The sequence below is a fragment of the Chiloscyllium plagiosum genome, unplaced genomic scaffold (genome assembly GCF_037043375.1).
Source record: "Chiloscyllium plagiosum isolate Xiang-an unplaced genomic scaffold, Cpla_swu_hap1 HiC_scaffold_36, whole genome shotgun sequence".
Classification (NCBI taxonomy): domain Eukaryota; kingdom Metazoa; phylum Chordata; class Chondrichthyes; order Orectolobiformes; family Hemiscylliidae; genus Chiloscyllium; species Chiloscyllium plagiosum.
Genome location: NW_028270174.1, coordinates 14,750,736 through 14,775,480, shown reverse-complemented (window position 1 = coordinate 14,775,480; position 24,745 = coordinate 14,750,736). Strand labels below are relative to the sequence as shown.

Below are 24,745 nucleotides of genomic sequence, written 5' to 3'. Positions count from 1 at the left end.
GAAGTTGTGGGTAGGATCCATAATTCCACAGGCTTCAGATTACTGTTCCTAACTAATCAGCATTTTTCGATTGACTTATCTCATCAACGTGAAGGTTATTAAAGCTCTTACCATCATATATGTGCGCAAATATGTTTCTGGAATATCTATGTTATGTGATATTCATGCATGTTTACGACAAGTTCCAGAGCTTCCTCGAAGAGAAATGTCACTATACTTAAAACACAAAAGACTTGAAATTTTCAAAATATGCATTTGCATATGACCTTTATCATCACAACGTGACTGTGCAATAGGTTATGAAGTATTTTTGATATGTATTCTAAGATATATGTTTTTTGCATAAATATGTGAGTGGCCATCTTTAAGGACAAGGAACCTCCGAGCTATGCCTCTCCAATAACCAGCCATCCCCCAGGTGCCCTGCAAATAGGATACCTTGGAGGTCCAGACCAGTCAGATTTCACTGTGGGATAACAGCCACCTCTCTTGTCTGTTGAGAAAACAGGGAACCAAACCAGTTATTTATTTTTAACTGCAGAGAGTCCGGTAACCCGTAACTAAGCCACCCTTTATTTACTTATGCACATCACACTGGCTGTGGCCATCCGGCTCAGAGTCAGACTCCTGAACTGAGAAGATTCTAATTTCCTGTTTTTTTTTTTAAATCCCCACACGACTACCAAACAGCGGTGGTGCTCATTTCTCCCCAGCACCCATGTCATGTTCGTGCAGGTATAGGATACAGTGAAGAAACAACGTGTGCAGACAACTTTATTAATATTTCACCAGCAGGAAGAGAAAACACCCAAGTGGCCAGTGACAGGCGGCGGCCTTCTCTTCAAGGGTAATGTCTAAGTAAATGAAAAAGTGAAGGGGAGGGTAGGGATTAAATCAAAATAGAATATCAGGCCAGTTGGAGGATGATACATATACATAGAATCCCTACAGTGTGTAACAGGACCATCAGCCTAACAAGTCCACACCAACCCTCTGAAGAGTAACCCACCCAGACCATTCCCCTACATTTACCCTGACTAATGCATTTAATCTACATATCCCTGAACACTATGGACAATTTAGCACAGGCTGTTCACCTAACCTGCACATCTTTGGATTGTGGGAGGAAACCGGAGCACCCAGAGGAAACCCACGTAGACATGGGGAGAGTGTGAAATCTCCACACAGACAGTCGCCCAAGGCTGGAATCAAACCTGGGTCCCTGGCACTGTGAGGCAGCAGTGTTAACCACTTAGCCACCCATAAAGTGTACTAGCTGGTGGTGCATTGGGAAAGTCACTCATGGGCCTTCCCTCATAAACTGTGATTGCTGAGGTGTGGCTAGAAGCAGGTGGGTTTCTGTCCGATGGCAAACTGCCTCACTATGTACAGGTTGGGTCCCCTTACCCTGGGAAGAGTATTGTTGTCTTGGGGGGTGTGCAACAAAGATCCATCCGACTTGTTCCTTGATGATGGGACCATCCTATGGAGAGAGACTGAGGAAACTGAGCCTGTATCCTTTGGAGACTTGAAGCATAAGAGGTGATCTCTTTGAGATCTACAACATACTTCAAGGAATAGACAGGGTAGATGTGGGACAGATATTTCTCCTGCATAGTGAGTCTACAATCAAGGAACATAATTTCAAAATAGAGGGAACGCCATTTAGGACAGAGATGAGGAGAATGCTCTGCTTTGCTCCCATAGTCCAAAGATGTACAGATTAGATGGATTGACCATGCTACATTGTCCATAGTTTCCAGGGATGTGCAGGCTAGGTAGATTAGCCATTGGAAATGCAGGGTTACAGGGATAGAGTTGTGGTGGGGGGTCTGAGTGGGATCCTCTTCAGAGGGTCGGTATGGACTTGATGGACTGAATGGCCTGCTTCCACACTGTAGGGTTCTACAGTTCTATGACAGTTGTGAAGCTTTGGAATTCCACACCCTCAGTCAATGAGCATGCTTAAAACAGAAATTGTCAGATTTCTAAATGCCAATGACATTGAGGATACAGCAATTGTATGGGAGAAAATGCAGTAAAGTGGATGATAAACCATGATCTTATTGAATGGTGCAGGTTTAGTGGGCTGAATTGCTCACTTTTGCGGCAATGTTCCAATTAATTTTCCTTTTAACCCGCTTCCTTTCCATTTACCTGGAGAGAAATATCCCCCACCTTAGTTACTGATGTACCAGCCTCCACCACTTCCTGATGAATTGTAAGGAATACCACAACCAACGGTGACGAACTTGTCTGTTTTCCTGATGCTGGCTCAGTGATGAACACGGGCAAGGATCCCCAGGGGAAGTCTCCTGCTCTTCTTCAAATATTGCAATGAGGTCTTTTAAACCCACCCCAGAGAGCAGCCTGTTTTCATTTAAATATTTCATCTGAAATATGCAATATTGCAGACCCTCAACTGTATTGCCAGAGTTGGAAGGTTTGAGGTACAGGGGGAGGCTGAATAGACTGGGGCTGTTTTCCCTGGAGCGCCGGAGGCTGAGGAGTGATTGTATGGGATGGGACAAAGGGCTAATAGTTAATGATGATATTAATGATCTTTTGGATGGGCTGAACGGCTGCAATTGTTGACGAGCTGAAAAATGTGTTGCTGGAAAAGTGCAGCAGGTCAGGCAGCATCCAAGGAGCAGGAGAATCGACGTTTCGGGCATAAGCCCTTCTTCAGGAATGAGGGCTCATTCCTGAAGGAGGGCTTATGCCCGAAACGCCGATTCTCCTGTTCCTTGGATGCTGCCTGACCTGCTGCGCTTTTCCAGCAACACATCTTTATCTCTGATCTCCAGCATCTGCAGTCGTCACTTTCTCCCTGCAATTGTTGATGATACCTGACAAGCTGCCTGCCCTTGAATGAGTCCTGTGAATCCAGACTTGGTTTCTATACTGACAAGCAGCTTTGTCTTCTCTATCTGTGTTTCCTCTGTGCTGGTTGTTTGTTGCACTGTGTAAGAGAGAGATTTTCCTTCCAAGTTGTTGGACTTCACCTCAGACCAGAATCATGAACGGTGCCAGAATCAAACTATGCCTCCAGACCAGATTGAAGGGTCCCCTGACATGCAGGAGGGCATGAGGCTCATTGCTTTATTTTCCTTCCTTTTTATTCATTTTTATTACTTAATAGATGGTCACAGTTCAGTCTTTTATTTATCCCCCCTTTTCCATCTTTTACTATTACTTAATAGATGTTCATATTTATGCAAATTGCTGTTGCTGAGTCTTCTCTTAACTACATTTAACTGAACCTGAGATGAACCATTTGGATACACCCTGTGATCCAAGACAGTGACTTTATAGAGGTTTATAAAATCATGAGGGGCATGGTTAGGGTGAATAGATAAGATCTTTTCCCCAGGGTGGGAGAGTCCAAAAACTAGAGGGCATAGGACCTAAGGGGCAACCTTTTCACACAGAGAGTCATGCATGTGTGGAATGAGCTGCCAGAGGAAGTGGTGGAGGCTGGTACAATTCTAACATTTAAAAAGCATCCGGAAAGGTATATGAATAGGAAGGGATGGATATGTGAATAGAAAGATTTTAGAGGGATATGAGACAAACGCTGGTAAATGTAACTAGATTTATTTAGGGTATGTGGTCTGAATGGAAAAGTTGGACCGAAGGGTCTGTTTCCATGTTATACAGCTCAATGACACTACTGCCCTGGAGAGTCAGTTAGAATTATGTGCTCAAGTCCACAGCTTTCTGACACAGAGGCAAGAGTGTGACCAACTGAGTCAGGGCTGCAACCTTAACTGTTGTAGATGAAAGTATATAGTGTGGTCAGAAACCGAAAACTTCAAATTTACACTTATCTACAAGTAAATCAGTTCATACTGCATGTTCGTCAAAATGCTATTTCAATGTAACAATTTTTTCTGTTGAAATGAGCTAATTTTCTTTTTGTGCATAGGATTTTGCATTTTAGAATTCTTAATATGGTAATCCTGGAAGGTTTAATTTGTATGTTAAGCCTCTTGAACCAATACAATGATGACACTGGGGCTCTCCCTGGACTGGTCTTCTGATTGCATCATTTATGCAAGATGTTCAGATGTACCAGATATGTAGATATGGCAGAATAACTTGGAGATAATAGGCAAAAAAAGACTACAGGGCCAACCTATAAGCTCATTTCATGTGACAGTCCAGGGGATCTTTAAATGGTTGGTCTGTTTTATTATAAATGTGCAATGAATCATGGCCATTTTAGGCAAGAGTCCAAGTGCTGTACTACAAAATTCTGCTGAACGAATTCTAAATGTTATCTTGACACTGTACAGAGATAGGTCAACAGACTCAGCAACCTATAGTGTAACACTTGAGAATTTATGGGTGTACTCAGTGCATTTCAATAGTTTAGCAGACAAAGGTCACCAAGAGCTGATACTGTCTCGTATAAATCACAAAGTCACCATTGACCGATAAGGAGTGCCATTGTCAGCATGAGAAGATATTATCAGTTTGCTGAGTAGTTCCTTAAAATTATTCCAGGCTCTTGTTAAATCTATAATTTGCTGTCAACCATTGATGTCTCGTTTAGATCCAACATGCAAGAACTGTCCCAAGCTGACATGGTGAAGTTCAGTGTTCCCCAAGTCCCTTTTGTGACCAGCCCTATTTCTCATCTACAAGCATCTTACTCACAATATTATCTAAAAACTGAATTGCAGTCGAAGTGTATCATTTATCACATAATTTTTGAAATTTGGATTTCAAACTTGAGGTAAATGAGCATTGATTACTTCTCTGAAGAGTTTTCTTCTTGTAAAAATGGTCAGCGAGTCCTTCTGGAGCAGTAACATAAATTTAGCATTTGTCAAAATACACGTAACTGTAAACCCCTGTGGTGTTAATGGAAAGATGCTTATACTGTTGGGTTTACAACTGGTTGAGTAAACTATTCAGAAAAATCCAAGAGTGGCCAAGTTTTAAATTTAGTTCAGAAGACAGCGGGGTTGAGTTCAGAATCAAGTTTAGCTTCTCTTCTAAAGGTCGTTCAGGTCTGTTCAGGAAACAAGATACCTCAGTAGAAGGATTTAGTTTGTGAAACTTGTAAACCAGAAGAATTTGGTTAGAAATGTAGAGTTCATTAGAACTAAACTAGAGTTTATTAGGCTCTCCAATTTGAGAAATATTTAAGTTACCAGACTTGGAAAGGACTCATCAAATTACATCTGTGATCCATGGCAAAGAAACTATAATGTGTCCATCGATTAGGAACCCTAAAGATTGAGATGGGGGAGCAATTTCCCTGGACTTGAGTCTCTGCAATGAATAATGTTAGAAGAGAGGTTGAAAGTTTGCCTGTCTTGTTCTGAAGAAGTGTACCAGACTTGAAATGTTAACTCTGATTCTTTCTATACTGACGCTGGCAGACCTGTTGAGTTTCTCCAGCAATTTCTGCTTTGGTTTGAAACTTTGCTTTGCTGTGTATTTCGGATCTTTCCAACTGCCTTCTATATTTGGATAGCTTTTTCTTCTTTCACATGATAAATTTCTATTCTGTATTTAAAGGAAGTTTGCAGCCCTCGTGTGAGTACGCCTCAGTGACTCACCACCACGTTAACTAACTAAATAAACAAAAACAGCATAGAACATAGAATATAGGACATTACAACGCAGTACAGGCCCTTCGATCCTCGCTGTTTCGCCGACCTGTGAAATTAATCTGATGCACATCTAACCTACACCATTCCATTATTATCCATATGTATGTCCAATGCCCATTTAAATTCACTTAACATTGGCGAGTCTACTACTGTTGCAGGCAGGCCGTTCCATGCACATACTACTCTCTGAGTGAAGAAACTACCCCTAATATCTGTCCTAAATCTATCACCCCTCAATTTAAAGCTATGTTCCCTCGTGCTGGCCATCACCATCTGAGGAAAAAGGCTCTCCCTGTCCACCCTATCTAACCCTCTGATTATCTTATACATCTCAATTAAGTCACCTCTCAACCTTCTTCTCTCCAACAAAAACAACCTCAGTTCCCTCACCCTTTCCTCGTAAGACCTTCTTTCCTTCCCAGGCAACATTCTGGTAAATCTCCTCTGAACCCTTTTCAAAGCTTCCACATCCTTCCTATAATGCAATGACCAGAACTGCACGCAATACTCCATGTGTGTCCTTACCATTGTCTTGTACAGCTGTAAAATGGCCTCGTGGCTCCAAAACTCAATCCCCCTACCAATAAATGCCAACACACCATATGCCTTCTTAACAACCCTATCAACATGGTTGGCAACTTTCAGGAATTTGTGCACCTGGACACCAAAATCTCTCTGTTCATCTACACTGCCAAGAATTCCATTTGTCCAGTACTCTTCATTCCTGTTACTTCTTCCGAAGTGAACTACCTCACACTTTTCCACATTAAACTCCATTTGCCACTTCACAGCCCTGCTCTGCAACTTATCTATGTCCCTCTGTAACCCACAACATCCTTCGGCACTATCCACAACTCTGCCTACTTTAGTGTCATCCACAAATTTACTAACCCATCCTTCCAAGACCACATCCAGGTCATTTATAAAAATGACAAATAAGAGTAGCCCCAAAACAGATCCCTGCAGCACACCACAGGTAACTGAGCTCCAGGATGAACATTTCCCATCAATCACCACTCTCTGTGTTCTTTCAGCTAGCCAATTTCTGATCCAAATTGCTAAATCACCTTCAATCTCAAAACTCCGTATTTTGTGCAGTGGCCTATTGTGTGGAACCTTATCCATTGCCTTACTGAAGTCCACATACACAACATCAACCGCTTTACTTTCATCGGTTTGTTTTGTCACCTTCTCGAAGAACTCAATAAGGTTAGTGAGGCATGACCCACCCTTCACAAAACCATGTTGACTATCCCTAATCTAATTATTCCTTTCCAGACGATTATAAATCCTATGTCTTACAACCTTTTCCAACACCTTACCTACAACCGAAGTAAGGCTCACTAGCCTATAATTACCAGGTTTATCCCGATTCCCCCTCTTAAACAAAGGAGCAATGTTTACTATCCTCCAGTCGTCTGGCATTACTCCTGTCAACAATGATGTCAACAAGCAGAAGATCTATCAAACCAGATTTCATTCTGGGTCCTGACTTGTCAACAACTGGAATCATAGCATTGAGCTCAACCTTACCAAGATCTCTCCTGACAGCCCACCATCTAAATTGTCTAGCTATTTTTCCAGGATCCAGGACTAAATAAGCAAAGCCCGTGGAAACAAGGGAACTCCATTTTCTAGCCCCATTCCATCCCTTGTTTACAATGTGAATGTTATATCTAATCTCAAAATGAACTTCTGATCAAGTATTTGCACCATCATTAAGAGTGCCTATTTCCACCAGTACAACACTGCCTAACTCTATCTCAGCTCAACTCCTGATGAAATCCTCATTCATGGCTTTGTTACTTCCAGATTGGACTATTCCAATTGGTGTCTGACCAAACTCACACATTCAGTCCTGCCCCATAAAAGTAAGGGCGAAACTCAATCTTACCACAGACCGAATCTGATTTACTCATCACCCCAGCAACAGCTGGGATCCATAATTTTAGAAATACGAGTCCAACTCAAAAATATAAATGATAACTGCAAAGCTGCACTGAGAGTGTGCTGCATTGTGAAAGAGTCCAGCTTTCTGCAGGAGACATTAAATTGTTGCACCATTGACCTATTCAGCCACTAATCAAAGAATAGCAGAAGAACTTTCTTGGCATCCAGCCCATTGTTCACCCATCAATCAAAACCATTAAAAAATTAGTCCTTTAATTCCACTGCAATTTGTGGTGTCTCACTCTGTTTGCTGGCTGTCAGTGACTTTCATAATCATTATCTATCAATAGTTATTGTACATCAACACAATTAGTGACTGTAAGGTACTCTGATATGGGAAAGTGTGTAAAAGGCACTATATAAATTCAAGTTTGCTCACTCTATTCAGTTTAAAAGCAAATGTAAGGATTAAATTGTCACCACTGGGAAACGAACTTGCATCTTTTTTTTTCTCCACTTGCTTTTTAATATCTCTTGCGTGAATAGAGAAGTGGAGTTAGTGCCATAAATTACAAACAATTAGGTCTGCCCTGCGATTATTATGATTTATGCTCATTCTTGTTTTATAACGTGACTTTTTTGCTAATCACTTCATTTTCCACAACATCTAAACAATTCTTCGCTGACAAGAAAAATTATGTGACAATTGGTTCCAAAACACTGAACATTACCTATTATGAATCACAGAAGGTAAAAATCTGATTTTGCTGTTGTTATACAATCGTTTTGAGAAAATTGCTCTTTAATTTGTACCCCGTGAACTTTTCTCTGCTCTTCCAATCCCAAATGTCACTTTGGTAAAAAAGGGGAGTTCCGCTCAAAATTTATATGAATGTCATTTGGCAGTTTGACATTGTAGATGTGCCAAAGTTGTCATAATACCATTAATCTCTTCTACATATATATGATTAGTAAATTTGCGGATGACACAAACATTCATGGAGCTGTGGATGGTGAGGAAGGTTGCCAAAGGATACGGCAGGATATAGACAGTTGGACAGAGAAATGGCAGATGGAGTTAAGTCTGGACCAGTGTGAGGTGATGCATTTTGGGAGGTCAAATGGAAGAGGAAAGTATACAGTGAATGACAGTACCTTTGGGAGCATTGATGTACAGAGGGAGCTTGGAGTGCAAGTCCATACCTCCCTGAAAGTGGAAACACAAGTGGATAAGGTGCTAAAAGCAGTGTATGGCAAACTTACTTCATCAGTCAGACATTGAGTATAAAAGTTAGCAAGTCATGTTGCAGCTATATAAGACTTTAGTTTGGCCACATTTAGAGCATTGAGTGCAGTTCTAGTCACCACAGTACAGGAAGGATGTGATACTTTGGAAAGAGTTCAAAGTAGGTTTACCATGCTATTGCCTGGATTGGAGTCTATTAGATATAAAGCAGAGGTTGAACAAATTTGCATTGTTTCACTGGAACATTGAAGATTGAGGGATGACCTGATAGAATTATATAAAATGATGAGAGGCAACGATAGGGTGGATAGTCGGAGTCTTTTTTCCCAGGATGGAAATGTCAGGCACCAGGAGGCCTAGGTTTAAGGTTAGAGGGACAGAGCTTAAAGGTGATGTGAAAGGCAAGGGTTTTTTTATACAGAGCATGGTAGGTGCCTGGAATGTGCTACCAGAAGAGGTGGTAGAAGCACATACGATAGCAATGTTTAAAAGGCACTGAGACAACATATGAACAGGCAGTGAAGAGAGGGATATAGACATTATGCATGTAGATAGGATTAGTTTATGGCATCATTGTCAGCACAAATGTGATGGGCTGAAGGGCCTGTTCTTGTGCTTGATGTTCTATGTGCATAGGAACAGAAGAACCTTGAGCAGGGGTTGACAAATTAGCCCCTTGAGCCTGCTCCACCATTTAACACGAACATGGCTGATCTCATACCAGCCTCAATGTCATTTTCCTGCCCAGTCCTCCTAATCATTTAACCCCTTACTAATTAAAAATCTGTTTGTTTCCTCAAATGTATTCAGTGTTCTGGCATCCACTGCACTCTGGGCTAGTGAATTCCACAGATTCAGGAATCTTTGAGAGAAGTAATTCCTCAACTACTTTAAATCTGCCACCTCCTTGGCCTTAAACTAAACTGTAAACTATGACCTTTCATTCTGGATTGTCCCACAAGGGTAACACATACTCTATATCTACTTTGTTAATCCATTTTTACACTTTCTATACCTCGAATGGTTCTCCTCATATTCTTCTAAACTTTAACATGTACAGGCCTAAACTGCTCAATATCTCTTCAGAAGACAAGCCTTTCATCTCTGGAATTAATCTACTGAACCTTCTCTGAACTGCCTCCAACATAATTACATCCTTCCTCAAGTAGGTTGAGCAAAAGAGTCAATAGATGTGAAGCTGGAAAAGCACAGCAGGTCAGACAGCATCCGAAGAGCAGGAAAGTCACGATTCGGCAAAAAACCTTCATCTAGACTGGGGAGGGGGAGGGGAGCCCAGAAGTAAATAGAGGGATGGGGTTGGGCTGGAGGAAGAGTAGGTGGGATAGCTGATATGGTTACTGTGATTGGTCAGTATGAAGGGTGGAGCAGATAGGTGAGTAGGAAGATGGACAGGTTATGTCAGGTCAACGAGGCTGGGGTGGGGGTGGTTGGTGGCTAGACATGGGATAAGACTGGGGGCCTGGAGGGATTTTGAAGCTGGTGAAGTCAATACTGAGGCCATTGGACTATAAGCACTCTATACAGCTGCAACATAACCTCTCTGCTTTTAAACTCAATCCCTTTAGCAATGAAGGACAAAATTGCATTTGACTTCTTAATTACCTGTTGTACCTGCAGACCAACCTTCTGTCATTCATGCACAAGGACACCCAGGTCCCACTACACAGCAGCATGCTGCAATTTCTCACCATTCAAGTAATAATCTTTTTTACTGTTATTCCTACCGAAATGGGTAGGAATTTATTAACATTTTATTCCATCTGCCAGTCCATTGCCCACTCACTTAACTATCAATGTCCTTTTGCAAAGTTTCACAGTTCCCTGCACCACTCATCTTAGTATCATCCGCAAACTTTGACACTACACGTGATCCCCAACTCCAAATCATCTATGTAAATTGTGAAAAATTGCTGTCCCAACACTGATCCCTGAGGCACATCACTAGTTACTGATCACCAACCAGAAAAGCACTCATTTATCCCCACTCTTTGCTTCCTGTTAGTTAGCCAATCCTCTTTCCATGCTAATACATTGCCCATAATGCTTTGCATCTTTAGCTTAGGCAGCATGGGTCTACAACCCATGAATGAATTTATGATAATAAGCTGATTCAAATATGCATGAGCTTTAACCAGTGAGATGCTGAAGCAAAAATATGTCAATTGATGAAAACCTGTTAGCAGGCCAACAGCATTAAAGGCATTCCAGATAATGATGACGTCTCTGCCATAATACTATTATGGTCAATCAAAATTAGAAGTGCCACTCAAAAATGTAACATGTCGCCCCTCAAACATCTCAGACACAATAGCATTTCAAATAAAATAAATGGATATATTTCAACCTTCGGAGAAAAGGTAGATGTCAGGAAAAGCCCAAATAAAAATTAATTAAAGGAATACCGCAAAATTTCTTTTATATTTTGGAGATTAGGTGTTGAGATGGTAGCAGGAGGTAGTTCGGTTCAGGGATAGGTCAGGTTTTCTCACGCCATTACGTTGTTCTTAGCTCTTACAGGTGCATTGAGCGCCAGGTTGTTAAGGCCAGGAGATCCTGCCCACCCCTGGGATCTGCCAGCCTCCAACAGCTGGGCACCATATTTGAAAGGTACCTGGACAGCACTCCACCCTCTGCAACCCAAGAGAATCATTCCAGCTTTGCTCATTGCCTCAACCCATTCCTGGAGGTTTGAGTAGGTGGGAAAATAAAAAGCAGTGCTGTCCTTCAGTGATGCCACCCGAGACGATATCCTGAAACTGTCCAATAGAGATGTTCTTTGCCCTGTAGCTGGCAACAAGCCACCAACCTGATGGACAAAGCCAGCCAAAGCAGAGGTGACAGTGGAGGTCACATATTCAGGTGGGTCAAAAGAACTTGGCACAGGAGCCACAAAATGATTAATAATCTGCTATGCTCTCCAAGGTATGTCTACTCAATGCTTCATGCTTCTGTGAGAGTTGGTTTTGAAAGGCTGTCTTTGCAGAAGACTGACACAAAGAAGATAAGTGCCAAGCACCTCCATCAGATGTTTCATGGCTTAGTGGTTAGCATTGCAGCCTCACAGTGCCAGAGACCTGGGTTCAATTCCAGCTTTGGGCGACTGTCTGTGTGGAGTTTGCACATTCTCCCTGTGTCTGCATGGGCTTCCTCGGGTGCTCCGGTTTCCTCTCACAGTCCAAAGATGTCCAAGGTTAGGTAAATTGGCCACGCTAAATTGTCCATAGTGTTCAGGGATGTGTAGGTTACGTGCATTATAGAGGGGAAATATAGGCTAGGGGAATGGACTTGGGTGGGATACTCTCTGGAGGGTCGGTGTTGACTTGTTGGGCCAACAGACTTTTTTCCACGCTTTGGGATTCTATGAAATGTCTGTTCCTTTGTTGTAGCTACCAATGTACCGTTTCTGGAACCACAGTGGGACTGTCTGTCACACATCTGCCAGGATTCAAACTTAAGGAACGAAAGCTCTTGGCACCATCTACACACTACCTTTTCTTCATTAGGGGAGAATATGATTTTCATTTCAACAAAGGCTGGCTTTAGGAGACAATGACAAGAGATGGCTTCAGGATGAACGCCTCACATGTCTGTTTCTATTCTGTACCTCTCTATGACTGTATGACTCTATGACTGTCTGTGGCAGATACATCATATAATACTTTATTATTTATCATCCACAGTAGCTCTTTGGTGACAATGGTCTGGAAGCTCGACCTGCCTGGAATGTTTGAGGACTGAGCCAAAACTGTAACCCACCATTTGGATTGTTTTGCCTCCCACCCACCTTTCCAAAATCTCCAAGTAGACCCAACAGATTCCATCCATCCTTCTATAAACAGGAAGTCAAAGTGCCAAATTTGAAAAGCGTAAACGGAGTGTTTAATTACTCAAGAAAATATCAAAGCAATGCCATAAATCTTAGTTTACAAGATGAGCAGAGCTGTTAGCTGTCCCATAAAAGTGCAGTTTATGTGTAAAAGTTTTAAGTGCACAGTTAAAATGCACCAATTTCTTTTACTGAAATTTCAAGACCTTGGGGTACAGGCTCATACTTCCTTGAAAGTGGAGTTGCAGATAGACCGGGTGGTGAAGAAGTTGTTTGGTACACTTGCCTTTTTTGGTCAGTGCATTGAGTATCAGAGTTGGGATTTCATGTTGTGACTGCACAGGACACTGGTTAGGCCATATTTGGAATACTGCATTCAATTCTCGTCTCCCTGCTATTGGAAAGATGTTGTGAAACTGGATAGGGTTGAAAAAGATTTACAAAGATATTGCCAGGGTGGAAGGATTTGAGCTATAGGGAAAGGCTGAATCAGCTGGGGCTATTTTCCCTAAAACAGCAGAGGCTGAAGGGTGGCCTTATAGAAGTTTATAAAATCATGAGGGGCATGGATAGTGTGAATAGTCAAGGTCATTTTCCCAGACTAGAGAAGTCCAAAACTAGACAGCATAGTTTTAGGGAGAGCGGAAAGATTTAAAAGGGACCTAAGGGGTCACTTTTTCATGCAGAGGGTGGTGTGTGAATGGAATGAGCTGCCAGATACAATTGCAATATTTAAAAAACATCTGGATGGGTACATGAATAGGAAGGGTTTAAAATGATATGGGCCAAATACTGGCAAATGGTACTAGATTGATCTAGGATAGCTGGTTGGCACGAACAAACTGGGTCTGTTTCTGTGCTGTATGACTATGATTCAAATAGAGCGGAGTGGAGTCAATTTCTTTGATGTGCATCTGGGTATATTTTAACTGAATGATCAGACATTGATTCACACTCAGGCAGGTTTTACACTCCATGGCCTTCACAGCAGAGGGTAAAAATTAGCTGAGGTGTAAATAGGGAGTCCAACACAAACCAGACAATGTTGATGCCAGGTTAAGTTGCTTGCAATAATTTTGTTTCACTTGAAATCAGTTAGTTTGCATCTTCTTTCCAAATCTCACTATGGAGTGAAATACATGATGAAATTGAAATGCACATACAAAAGCTACACTCCACTCAATGCTGATTTAAATCCCAATCTAACGATTGGTCCCCACAACAGAGGAGTGACTTTTTTAGGTCATGGAGTGAGAGGGAGTGAGTGAGTGAGTGGCTGAGTGGCTGGGTGGGTAGGTGGGTGGGAGGGATGTGCATTGTAGACTGAGAAGTCACAGCCTCTCAAGAACTCCTTGACACTGCATTGTGTCACTACTGCCCTTCGCTAGCAGCTGGGATGTTAACTAAGCTCAACAATATAGTCTCCACAAGTGACTTCACAACAGTTGATGCAAGCTGTTATTTTAAAGTTAATCTGCCTCTAATATGAAGACATAACTATTTAATATTATTTCTGTTGATGAACAAATCCTTGGGTTTCTTTGAGTCTTCTTTGATAACGGTTATGAGTAGCCATAACCTGTTAACCTGTTCCAATGCAGGCACTGTGCAAGGCCTTCACTTCCTATGTTGGTTGTGTGGTTCCTGAAAATGATATGTCTTCAAACTATCACTATAACATCCATCACTCATCCTAGAGAAAAAAACTATACTCAATCCACCATGGCGTTAATCTCAGTGTCTTTAGTGTCACAATACTACACTATTGTTCTCATGTAGATTCATACAGCACAGAAACAGACCCTTCGGTCCAACCAGCCCATGCTAAACATAATCCTAAACATAACTAGTCCCACTTACCTACTCCTGGCCCATATCCGCTAAACCTTTCCAATTCATGTACTTATCCAAATGTCTTTTAAAAATTATAATTGTACCCACATCCACCACTTCCTCAGGAAGTATGAGATATTTACTATCACTCTCAACTGTGGTTTATGATTTGACAGGAAGCGCTCACATATGAGCAGTTTGGTGAAAATGGTCACTAAGATCCACTGTGACAGTACACAAATATATAAGTTTAACATATAATCAGTTGTCATTCCCCAAGGGCCCCGTGTGCCAACTTGGTAAACAACACAATCACATGAACCAGGCAGGACTTATTTCAATTGTTCATTGATATGTTTAGGTTAATGAACGATGATGTGTCAGTATTGCTGAGAACAATGTATAACTTTTATGCTTAATTACATTTTGTACGTTGTGCTCTAAGAATGGGATGATTTGGCTTTAGCCTCATTTTCAAAGTTTTGTGAGTTTCATACTGGAAATTCTGGAGCGCTGTTTGATTATACATGCATTTCAAACTTGAAGATCTAACATTTTGGTGTATTTATTTTTAAAAAGGTAAAAGATAGAAAAGTGCACTATTGTGTGATGCTATGGATCATGTGGCACAGACTGAATAGTCCGAAAGATTGTCAGTCAGTGTGTGGTGTGTGCTAGAGAGGGGATGCTGAGGCATTAAGCTCTCCAGTAAGAAATCGGGCTCAAAAATCTTCTGGAAACTGAGTTGTATGTTTCTCTAAAATTGAAGTAATTATGAGTTTTGTTTGTAGATGGCTTCAGGTGTTTTGGGGAGAGATACCAGCATGAGTGGAAATAACATTTAGCTATTGTCATCAGAAAACTAGTTTCAACAATGCCAGCCTGAATGAGAAGCACTCGTGTGGAGATAGTGATGTATCTTCACCAGTGTTTGTGTGGTTGTAAGGATATTGCAGGGATAAAAGGAATAGTGTGCATTTGAAATGCTTTCTGGCCTTCGTAACAAAGTCCAATTTTTGAGTTGAACACACTACAGTTCATGCTTTTCCCTCATTTATTAAACACGCTATTCATCATCCACCAAAGGTCACTTGTGAATGTGTTCAGTGACTTACCTCCACAATTAAAAAAATGCAAAGTTAGGATCTAACCAGCCATGTTTCCACTGACTTGTCTGATATTAACATCAGCTGAGATCATAGCGCTCTTGACTTCAGTATCTTTGAGTTGGAGAGCAGAGGGGCCAATAGTCAGAGGCCCTGCTCCTGACTATCAATGATCCCTTACTGAAAGCAGACATAAGTGGATTTTGGCTGGACACAGCTGTAGGATTGGCATTGATGCTCCCTGTTGTCAAAGAAGCAATTAACATTCACAGGAGTAACAAAGAGGCAACCAGTGGCCTTGAAATTTGTGCTCCAGGACAGAGTTAATCCCTTTAAGAACAAAGAGAGCAATAATAAAGATTGGCAGGGGAAAAACAAAGTCAAGGAAAAATAAACTGCCTCTGTGAGAAGCAAAATACATCTTACATTCTTAATACGGATAGTGCCAACCTTGTATAAAAACTTTCTAATTTTTATCTTCAGTGACCACTCCATCAGTTTACTGCTCCCATTATGGCTGCAATAATTACCTCTATTTGATATATGAAAGCACGAATCTCTTCCTTGGTGTCCAAAACATTGCACTCGTAATGAGAGTCCAGTCACCCAGTACTCATAGAATCCCTACAGTGTGTAACAGGACCATCAGCCCAACAAGTCCACACCAACCCTCTGAAGAGTAACCCACCCAGACCATTCCCCTACATTTACCCTTGACCAATGCACCTAACCTACACATCCCTGAGCAATTTACATGGCCAGTTCACCTAACCTGCACATCTTTGAATTGTGGGAGGAAACCGGAGCACCCAGAGGAAACCCACGGAAACACGGCGATAATGTGCAAACACCACACAGACAGTCGCCCAAGGCTGGAATCAAACCTGGGTCCCTGGCGCTGTGAGGCAGCAGTGCTAACCACTGAGCCACCGTGCCATTGAGTAAACCTAATTAAAAATCACTGAAATTCACTTTTAAAAACTATACTGATCAATTGTTTCATTGCTATGTTTATATGAACTCTCAGTAATTTAAACATTTGTTGATATGAGAGAAAACCTTTAACAGGTCATTCCTAGCATAGCCAAAAAAAAGTACCTTCTTAACCAGGTCAGCATCGTCAGCCCCAGGGTGTAGTTTTGACCCCCCATGATCTGGAAGATTAAGTTAGAAATTAGCATAAACAATTGCAGAAAACAAAAGAGTGATTTCGGGTGCAATTCACATTTGAAATTCCACAATTGTTTACTTTGCTTGGAAACATTTACCCAATTTCTTTTCTGATGGAAACAAGATGAAGCCAGATCCCTCAGACTATATCTCAAGTGGTAAGAGAAACCAAGGGACTCTTGCGGTACAATAACAGTGTCCCTATTTCTAGGCCAGGAGGCCTGTATTCAAGACACACCTGCTCCAGAGGTGTGTCATGACATGTCTGATCAAAAATATCTATTAAAAAGAAGGAATCTATATATGTCATAGAATTATAAACCAATAAATTAATTACATATTTTCCAAACAACACTAGTTCTATAAAAAGACTTTGCACAAGAAATCCAATAATGGGATATTATGCAGCAAAATTGCTAATACTCAAACAATTCTTGACTCCAGAAATGGTTTCAGGAATAAGCATTTAAAATCATTGATGTAATTTCTTTACATCTTCAAACATAAATGGGAATGCTTCTTGCAAAATATGCTGTATGCCAGTTCATGACAAGGCACTAAATAAAATGATCCTAATTTTACAACAAGCTGAAAAAGATCTCACATTTCTCATGGTGCCTCGTACTAGAATCCTACTTGCCACATTAGTTACTTCTTATTTATGATTTGCAGGTCACATTTGTTTTTTTTTGCTTCTGGATATAGTTAATGCATCAGATTCCCTGACTATTGTTCTGTTAAAATACTAATACCCTGTGCAATAATCGAACAAAACAGGTTACAAGCCCAAAGGGAGAAACAGGAAAGGCAACAGCCCCGAAGTCATTCTAACCTCGTTTGATTTCTGCATTTAACATCACTGTTCTAAATGCCAAGTAAATACCAGCAACAGAACATAATTAATTAATTGTATAAAGTGTTCATCCTGTTGCATGAATAGTAGACACTGACAAAATAAAATGAATCATGTGAAGTTGCTGGAATAAATCTGAACTTCATTTAGCTAACCAATATACCTAATATTTATTTGTCAATTGTGAATGGAATAGCAACTCATGTCTTTGCATGTAACTTTGCATCAATAGAGTTCATAATATAACTGCAGACATTTAATGTTGACTCCAATACTGACATGTGAAACAATCAATTTTTAAAACAACTCAATATGTGAATGGAGAATGAGGTAACGTTACTGGAAAAGAGTAGAATATTTGAAAAGAACAGGCAAGTAGGTCGAAATTGAGTAGATTTTTTTCTAAGAGCCAATACAATAAAGAGCCAGTACAAGAATGTTGAACCAAATGGCAGTTGCCTCTGGGATGTAAGATGTTACTAGTAAGGCATTACCTGGTACAAGCTTTGGCTGGACTCTATAACACATTGCATATCCTAGAAATATTATTACTGGCCTATAAACAAATCATACAAAAGCCAATGGCACTGGTGGACCATCTGATCTTATTCCCAACACACTGCACTGTTTGGGGCCAATGCCAAGAGCTATCTATTCTACTGAACTCAGACATGCTCCATGACATGACCAATACCAGTCTAACTGCCTCACTTTCAACCAAGAGCTTGCCTTACATTAGCTTTCCATTGTACCACCTCAGGAGAAAGGCAGCACTGTCTCTTCTACCTTTGGGGAATTGTGATAACATTTTGCCCCAGTGTTTTCTTCCGACTGATTCATCCATTAACTATAATCTGGGGAGTGCAAGAAGCCTTCAGATTTGAACTCATTCCTGCTTTTGGTTAGGTATCTATGTAACTCTGATGCTTTCTGCTGATTTGAAGCATTGATCCTTGGCCATATAAAGGATATTGGCACTGTGTTTGCACTGTCACTATAATGGGGGATGTGACTGTCGATGTTACTGTTGTAATATTCCCGCTAAGTAATTAAAAGCATAGACTTTGATCTTATGAATTCACTTGTTAAAATAACATTATATGTTCTAATAACACTAAAATATAAAACCTAAACAACCAATAAATGACAAGTGACAGGATATTTGGAGAAAATAAATCAACTCTTGTTCCAAAGTGTAGGAAATATTCAATAGTCATTCACATGATTAAAACCTGTAGCTCCAGACCTGCGAATATCAAAGTTGGGTGCAAGATTTTATGTGTTCAATCAAATACGAAACAGATATATCTCGAATGCAGTCTGTGAACAGGTCATTCACAAGTAAGAGTGAGTTACTGTGTGCATAGCAGCTTGATGGGACTTGCTGGGATTGGTAGCCCACAGTACTACAACCATTACATTCGCTGCAACAGAATAGGAACACAACCAATATAAATGGCCTGGAAAACCAGTCTATATATTTAAGTAGGGCAACAGAAATATTGCACACAACCGTCTTATAGATCAATTGCATCAAGGCTCTGATTTCTGAGGAGTACCAATGCATTCCCTTACACTATATCTAATTTCAAAACTGTAGCTGGATCAATGATGGGTTGTCCATTGCTGGTCTTGTCTAGTGGCGCCACACCAGCGTTAGTTTCAGTCCCAGAGTCTGTACTGTCTTTGAAGATGAAACCATCTACAATGTTCTTTCCCATGTAACCAACAAGGTCGACTTACGATGTGCGGCACCTGACTTGCTGGCATGCTTATAAAGAATGTAATAATGAGTTCAAAAGTAAAGAATATTTTTTTGTAAAAGGGACTGGAAGATGAAAGGCTGTGAGACTTAAGCGTTGACATGATGTGTTTGAGTGGCTGAGCTCGAAACAAAAACCTATTGTTACTTCCAGTGATCAGTGTAGGGCTCTGCGTCTCGGGCTCTTGCGGCGCAGTGGTAGTGTCCCTACCTTTCTACCAGAAGGCCTAGGTTCAGTTCCCACCTGCTCAGGGATACATCTGGACGGTTGGATTAAAACAAAACCTAGGGGCTCTGCACCTTAGTGTAAATGGGAACGTGGACCTTGGTCGTTCCGTAAGAACCCAATCAGAATTCCTGGTGAACTTCTTAGTCAATTCCCAAACGAGTCAACGTGTTCGGTGGGAAAGCACACTGCTGCTTTGTGGTGGGGGCTGATTTCCTCTCCTCGTGAAATCGTAACAATAGCAGCGCGTTAACCCAAACCTGGAACACCTCAGCCACCGGAGGTTCCAGCCTCAGTAACTCGGCGAATGTTGCAAAACACCAAGTCTAGAATTAGTCTCCAATACATGGGAAAACTGCTTCTAACCAATGAAACTTCCAGCTCCTAGCGAGCTCCCTCAATCTGAAGATTTGAATACAAAAGGTGACTGCTCAACAGTTACTGATAATTCTCTTCTTTTATTTTTGGTTCTGGTGGTATTTCCTTCCCAATAGGATAACATGCCCGCCTTCCTCAGTGTCCCACCCTCTGTGCACTGGGCCATTGATCTGGAGATCAGCGTGTTTCCAGTAGAGAAGGAGAGTAGACCCAGATAAAGCGGTGACAATTCCAAACTGGCTACCAGCCTCCAAACTCTGAAGTGGCGTCAGGAAACACTGCGAAGACCAGGAGTGCGCGGGCAGAGGGAGCGCGCTCTAACATTTGAAATATTAATGTTTTATTGCAAACTGCAACGCGAGCGATTTTTAAAGGGCGCATGAAGGGGTGGGAGGGTTCTAAACTTAGGCATTTGCTGTGGATAGATAAAATAGTCATTGTGCTTGGCATGGGCACAGCAAGAGATGCTCTAAACGGTAATGTGTAGCCCATCTCCTGGTTATATAACGCGAGCCGTCTGTTAATGTAGACCGCTGTTCAAACTGTTGGGAATTGGTGCATTCATATGGCGCCCAATTGAATTGACAAGGCATGCATGTGTCTGTAATCCTCCATAACAACAACCATGGGCACACAGCGACAGACAGGAACAATGTTCACTGGTGTAGCTCCGAGCTACCCCGGGGTGACTCGGAGTAACGGCGGATGCTCGGGTCGGTCTCTCCCGGACTGACTGGGCTGTGTTTGGAGTCGCGGTTGGGGGAGGTGGGAGAAGGGGGAGTTTTGCCCCGTTTAAACTACCTGCACTGCTCCCTGAAGCCACAGCGCAGACCCACTAACGGGTGCCGTCTAATCTCACTGCCGTTTCAAAACAGAAAGCACATCCTCCTCGCCGCTTTTACTGTCAAACTGCAGGGAGAAGGAATCCCAGGGTTTACGGAGATAACCAAGGAGCTCCGTGAGAGAAAACACACACACACACACGGAGAGACACACCGCCTTTCAGCACCACACTCACTGGAAAGTTCCCTCCTTGCTCATTCTCGCTGTCACATTGCAGTCCGCCGTGCAATTCCGCCTGCCCCGGGCATGAATAACGCCACGTTTCCGCCGAATAGATGAAACTCAGAGTAAAGATACACACAGGGAACTCACCGTCGGAGCCCGTCCAGCTCTCTCTCTCTCTGTGTGTGTCTGTACGGCACTGCCTGCAAATTCTGCTGGCTGCAAAATATCTGCAGAGCACTTTAAACCTCCCCCTCAATACTTGTGTCAAGCACAACAGGGGACTAGCCCTGGGCTAACTTGGGTCACCTGCAAATACACGTTGTTGCATGTCCAGGTGTTAGAGGCCATCTTCATTGCTCTGTCACCACCTCTCCCCGCCCTCCCTCCCTCTTTCTCTATCCACTGGAGATTAACCCTTCTCCGCCCCTTCTGTTTGACTTGGGAAGGGTGCGAGAGTGAGTGAGACCGTACGTATATTAAAGAGCGAGAAAGGGAGAGAAAATGGTACTACCATGATTCTGAGGTTCACCTGCTTGCTAACGGGTAGGCAGTGAGTCATCTCCCGGGCAATGATCACCTTGTTTCATTCGCTCTGACCGGCTACCTTCTGCATCTTGCATTCTTTTTCAATCACCGGGTTTACCATTTCAGGATGACATCCCCACCCACCCCTGGTCTGGGAAAGGCTAACGGAAAGCTGACGAGGCAGTCAAATGTTTCAAATCGCGCCTGGAAAAGTTTTAACCCCTTTTTAAAATTATAGTCGGAAGAGATACAATGTCAAACCGATTTCACTGCAGAGTACAATTCGACTAACATCATCGGGTAAATACATTGTAACCTTTGGATAGTCTCCCAAACCTTCAGTCAGTATTCAACACACACACAGACACAGAGAGAGACGCACACACACATACCAAAATAAATCAGAATGAATTAAAACAGCGGATTCACCAACAATCTAACTTTAACCAGGAATGCCTTGCCTTTGTGTGTATCACCTAGAAAGCGGTGAGGGCCCTGGGGAAGCTAACGGAAAGGACAGGCGGGATTTGGGTAAAGGGTGGGGAGCCATCAAGTCTGAAGTTGTATTTTCGCTCTTTCTCCCTCTCCTTTTATCTCTCTCTCTCTCTCACACACACAGACAGATATACACAGACAGACGTACACAGGCACACACACACAGAGACACACAGAGAGACACCCAGACACAGATACACTGAAACAAACACATACACACACAGAGACAAACACGCACTCACACACATACACACACACAGACAGACAGAGACAAACACACACACAGACATACACAGGCACACACAGAGACACACAGAGAGACACCCAGACACAGATACACTGAAACAGACACATACACACACAGAGAGAGACACACACACAGACATGCCCCAAACCCGCCTCTAAATTAGACAAGTAACGATCGCCAACTTGGCACCGAGAACCAGCACAGGAGGCTGGCAGGTTCACAACTTACACAGCGAGTATTACAGACACCTACAGAGTGGCAATTAAAATAAAACTCCCCCTTCAGATAAAACACATACACTCTCTTTCTCTCTCACACACACACTCTCACACACTCTCTCTTTCTCACGGTCATTTTTCGGGAACCAAATGGAAAGAGCAATGTGAAAGTAAATTGGGAGAGGGGCTGAGGGATCGGGGTCAGGGGGAACAGAGAAACGAGAGGTGTGAAGAATGAGAGGGGGAGGGGGGAGAGGAGGGAGAAAGAGGGGAATGGGAAAGGGGGGAAGAGTGGGGAAAAGACAGAAGAGTGGGGGAAAGACGGGAGAAGAGTGGGGGAAAGAGGAGAAGGGGAAAGAGGCGGGGAAGAGAGGGAGAAGAGGAGGAAGCGAGGAAGGGTAAAGACAGGAGAAGAGAGGGGAGAGAAAGAGACGGGAGGGGGGGCGGAGGGAGGAAGAGAGATTAAAGGGGGAAATAAGGGAGGAGAGGGGGAAGAGAGGGGAGGGTGAAGAGGAAAGAGAGGGGAGGGGGAAGAGGGGGGAAATAGAGTGGGGAAGAGGGGGAGGGGAAAGAGTGGAGAGGAAGAGAGGGAGGAAATAGAGGGGAGGGGAAGGGGAAGGGAGGAGAGTGGGGGAAAGAGAGGGGGAAGAGAGGGGAGAGTGAGTGAGAGCGGGGAAGAGATGGGAGGGTAAAAGAGAGGGGAGGGGAAAGAGAGGAGGAAATGGGAAAGGGAAAGGGGAGAGGGAAGGGAGAGGAGGGGGAAGAGAGGGTGAGGAAAGGGAGATAGGGAAGGAGAAAGAGAGGGGAAAAGAGTGGAGTGGGGAAGGAGAGGGGAGGGGGCAAAATAGGGGAGGGAAAGAGCGGGGTGAAGACAGGAGGGGAATGGGGCAAGGGGACGGGGCAGAGTTGAGGGGGAAAAGAGGGGAAGGTGGAAGGGGAAGAGAGGAGAGGGGAGGCAGAGGGGGAAGAGAGTGGAGGGGGCAAACAGGAGAGGGTGGAAGGGGAAGAGAGGGGAGGGGTAGAGACGGGAGGAGTAGAGAGGGGAGGAGAGAGGAGGGGCGGGGAAGAGAGGGGAAGGGAAGAGAGGGGAGTGGATTAGACAGGGGAGGGAAAGAGGGTGAGGTGAGGGGAAGAGAGGGAAGGGAAAGAGAAGGCAGGGAGGGGAAGAGAGGGGAGGGGAGGGAAAGAGAGGGGGGAAAGAGAGGGGAGGGGAGAGAGGAGGAGAGGGAGAAAATAAGGGAGGAGAGAGGGAAGAGAAGGGAGGGAGAAGAGAGGGGGAAAGAGAGAGGGAGGAGAAGAGGGGAAAAGGGAAGAGAAGGGTGGGGCCAAGAGTGATGGGGGAAGAGACAGAAGGAGGGGGAAGAGTGGGTCGAGGGTGGAGGCAGAGGGGGTAAAGAGGGGGAAGAGAGGAGTGAGAAAGAGGGGTCAGGGTGGGGAGGGGAAGAGAGGGGGGAATTGGGTGTGAGCGAAGAGAGGGGCTGGGGAGGGGAAGAGGGGAAATGGAGGGGTCGGGGAAGGGCGCTGAGGAAGAGAAGGGGAGGAGGGGTTGGGGAGAGGAAGAGAGGGGAGGGGAAGAGGGGTAGGGAGAGGGGAGACAGGGAAGGGGAATGTGGGAGGGAATGGGAGGAGTGGGGGGGAGAGAAGGGGACGGAAGAGGGGAGGAGGGAAAGGGGAGGAGGGGAGGGGGAAGGGAGGGGGAAACGGAAGGGGAGGGGGATTGAGGGGGAGGAGAAGCAGTGGCGGGGGAGGGGACGAAAGAGAGGTGGAGAGGGAAGACGGGGGAGGGGGACATAGGTGAAAGGGGATAGAGAAACGCAGAGTGAGAAAGGGGAGTAGGAGAGGATGGGAGACCTGGAAATGGGGGTAGACAGAAGGGGGAGAGAAAAAAGATAAAGAGGAAGCAAGAAAGGCGATATGGGGAGAGAAGGGGGAGAGGGGGAGATGGAAGAGTAATGGTGGAACGATGGGGAGGGGGGAAATGGGGTATGATGGGGAGAGAAAGGGAGTGATGGGGGAGAGGGGGAATGGGGGAGATGGAGTGTGTTGGGGAGATGGAAAAGTGATGGCGGAGAGAAGGGGAGAGAGAGGGAAATGGGGGAGATGGGAAAGTGATGGGAGAGAGAGGGCGTGATGGGGAGAGAGAAAGGGGGAAGATGGGGGAGGGGAGGTGTGGGAGTGATTCGGGGAGAAGGTGGAAATGGGGGAGTTTGGGGAGAAAGTGGGGAATGGGAGAGTGAAGGGGAGAGAGAAGGAATAAGGGGGGGGGGGAGTTATGGGAAGAGGTGGGGAAATGGAGGAGATGGGGACAGAGAAA

At 43.5% G+C, this 24,745-nt stretch overlaps 1 protein-coding gene across 1 annotated transcript in view; it reads right to left on the bottom strand.

Moving 5' to 3' along the window:
- nrg1 (neuregulin 1) overlaps window positions 1-21,212 on the bottom strand; it is an 835,600-nt gene extending 814,388 nt beyond the window's left edge. The window contains exon 1 of the mRNA XM_087979983.1: window positions 21,094-21,212. The gene's annotated coding sequence lies outside the window, so the exon portion shown is untranslated. The remainder of the gene's footprint in view (window positions 1-21,093) is intronic.
- Window positions 21,213-24,745: the final 3,533 nt, after the last annotated feature.